The sequence below is a fragment of the Schistocerca americana genome, chromosome 2 (assembly GCF_021461395.2).
Source record: "Schistocerca americana isolate TAMUIC-IGC-003095 chromosome 2, iqSchAmer2.1, whole genome shotgun sequence".
Classification (NCBI taxonomy): Eukaryota; Metazoa; Arthropoda; class Insecta; order Orthoptera; family Acrididae; genus Schistocerca; species Schistocerca americana.
The window spans coordinates 291,002,327-291,005,525 of NC_060120.1; the positions used below are offsets into that span (position 1 = coordinate 291,002,327).

General features: G+C 49.5%; 1 non-coding gene across 1 annotated transcript; it reads right to left on the reverse strand.

Annotated features, from left to right (window-relative positions):
* Positions 1-1,312: 1,312 nt before the first annotated feature.
* On the reverse strand, positions 1,313-1,386 carry Trnat-ugu. Its single transcript has one exon. It is a non-coding gene; the product is annotated as a tRNA-Thr (tRNA).
* Positions 1,387-3,199: the final 1,813 nt, after the last annotated feature.

Below are 3,199 nucleotides of genomic sequence, written 5' to 3' on the forward strand. Positions count from 1 at the left end.
TACGACGCTGCGGTCGGTAACGCCTACGTAATACAAAAAGTGTCTACCGCAGTTGTTAGATCGGTTACTGCTGCAACAATGACAGGTTATCAAGAATTAATTGAGTTTGAACATGGTGTCATAGTCGGTGCACGAGCTATGGGACACATCATCTCCGAGGTAGCGATGGAGTGGGCATTTTTCAGTACGACCATTTCAGTTGTTCAGATGTGTGTGAATTCCTAAGGGACCAAAATGCTGAGGTCATCGGCGCTAGACTTACACACTACTTAAAGTAATTTAACTTAACTTATGCTAAGAACAACATACACACCCGAGGGAGGACTCAAATCTCCGACGGGAGGGGCCGCACAATCCGAGACATGGCGCCTCAAACCTCACGGCCAATCAGCGCGGCTACGACTACTTAACGAGTGTACCGTGAATACCAGGAACCCGGTAAAACGCCGCGCGGGATTAGCCGTGCGGTCTCAGGCGCTGCAGTCATTGACTGTGCGGCTGGTCCCGACGGAGGTTCGAGTCCTCCCTCGGGCATGGGTGTGTGTGTTTGTCCTTACGATAATTTAGGTTAAGTAGTGTGTAAGCTTAGGGACTGATGACCTTAGCAGTTAAGTCCAATAAGATTTCACAAACATTTCAACATTTTGAATCCGGTAAAACATCAAATCTCCGACATCTCTACGGCCTGATAGAATGGGACCAACGACGACTGAAGAGAATCGTTCAACGTGACAGAAGTGCAACCCTTCCGCAAATTGCTGCAGATTTCAGTGCTGGGCCATCAATAAGTGTCAGCGTGCGAACCATTCAACATCATCGATATGGGCTTCCGGAGCCGAAGGCCCTCTCGTGTACCCTTGATGACTGCACGACACAAAGCTTTACGCCTCGTCTGGGCCCGTAAACACCGAGGTTGGACTGTTGATGACTGGAAACATGTTGCCTGGTCGCTCGAGTCTCGTTTCTAACTGTATCGAGCGGGTGGTGGTGGACGAGTATGGAGACAACTTCATAAATCCAAGGACCCTGCATGCCAGCATGGGACTGTTACAGCTGGTGGAGGCTCTGCAGTGATGTGGCGCGTGCAGTTGGAGTGATGTGGGACTCCTGATACGCCTAGATATGACTCTGACAGGTGACACGTATGCACGCATCCTGTCTGACCACCTGCATCCATTCACGTATAAAGCTGGTATCTGTATAGATACCATTGGTGATCTTGCAGCTCTCGAAGAATGAAATTGTAACTAAATCCAGACCTTTAGTTGCTTACAGGCGTTGATCAATATCACGGGGACAGTTGAAAAATGTGTGCCCCGACCGGGACTCGAACCCGGGACGTCCTGCTTACACGGCAGACGCTCTATCCGACTGAGCCACCGAGGACAAAGAGGGTAGCGAGACTGCAGGGATTTATCTCTGGCACGCTCTCCCCGTGAGACCCACACTTTCCAACTTTCTGCCCACTCACTACGTTTGTAGTGCCCCTGCCTACCATACTCATTATTCGCGGCAGTCAATCTTCCGATTCCCGTAAGAGTTCGGGCAATGTGAGTGCATCCGCACTGAAGAAGATCATTGGCCGGTAAGTCTTGTCTATATGAAGCTAGTATCTGTACAGATACCATTGGTGGTCTTGCAGCTCTCGGATTTGTTCATACTCTTTAGGAAAGGTAAAGTGTCTTTGATGGATAACAAAACCGTCGGAAACGACAAAATACGCGGCACTGTTTTGTGATTACTCAAAGCTAACCAATAGAACGCTAATGGCGTGATGTACCACAGACCAGTTTCGTAGCCGGCCGGAGTGGCCGTGCGGTTCTAGGCGCTACAGTCTAGAACCGAGCGACCGCTACGGTCGCAGGTTCGAATCCTGCCTCGGGCATGGATGTGTGTGATGTGCTTATGTTAGTTAGGTTTAATTAGTTCTAAATTCTAGGCGATTGATGACCTCAGACGTTAAGTCACATAATGCTCAGAGCCATTTGAACTAGTTTCGTATCTTCGAGGAACTGTGCGGATTCTTCATAGCGCATTTTCCAGCTGCACCAGCATCAGGACGAGATGACACAGACAAAACGCTGACGAGGGTTTGGTGTAGCGGCCACTGAGGAATGTGAGGATCTGCACAAGACTCTAGGAATGAAGGTCAGCATCAGATAAGTAGAACAATTGTGAATGTAACATAAAACAGAGGTGTTTGGAGGAGGGGGTATTATTGTACGTAGTCTGAAAAGGCGTTTCACCTTCTAAACTGACCTCGCCGTGGGAAACGGTGGCGCGCCGGGCCCAGAGACTGGTGGTAGGCAGACCAGAGCGGATGAGGCAATGCCGGAGCTGGTGAGACGCCAGCGCCACAGCCCTCGACTGGCAGCGCTCCAGGCCGCGGGTAACGAGCCGGGATTGGGGCGGGAACCGCTCCAGCGGTGCTTCGCGATACGCACTTCGCTACTACTGTACGGCTCAGCGCGTCTCCGGGCACACCGGCAGCATAAAGATATCGCGGTTGGATCACCGTCCGAGGCACAAGATTTCATGAAAAATTGACTACATTACAGTGCGCTAGTGCTGGAACTTATTTGGGAGCCATGAGACCTACTCCCAGCAAACACGCAGCTATTGCATGGTAAGCAAATGCCGCATCATAAAGAAGACGAATGCTAGCCGGTGGATATTTACTCAAAAATGTTCCTGCCGAGACAGCCAAGTGTTACAGCTGCATCTCGTGGTTGGATCACCGTCCAAGGCACAAGATTTCGAGAAAAAATGACTATTTTACAGTGCGCTAGTGCTGGAACTTATTTGGGAGCCATGACATCTACACCCAGCAAATACGCTGCTAGTGCAGGGTAAGCAAATGCCGCATCATAGAAGAAGACAAATGCTAGCCGGTGGATATTTACTCAAAAATCTTCATCTACATCTACATATCTAGATCTACATACATACTCCGCAAACCACCATACGGTGCGTGGCGGAGGGTACCTCGTACCACAACTAGCATCTCCTCTCCCTGTTCCACTCCCAAACAGAACGAGGGAAAAATGACTGCCTATATGCCTCTGTACGAGCCCTAATCTCTCTTATCTTATCTTTGTGGTCTTTCCGCGAAATATAAGTTGGCGGCAGTAAAATTGTACTGCAGTCAGCCTCAAATGCTGGGTCTCTAAATTTCCTCAGTAACGATTCACGAAAATAA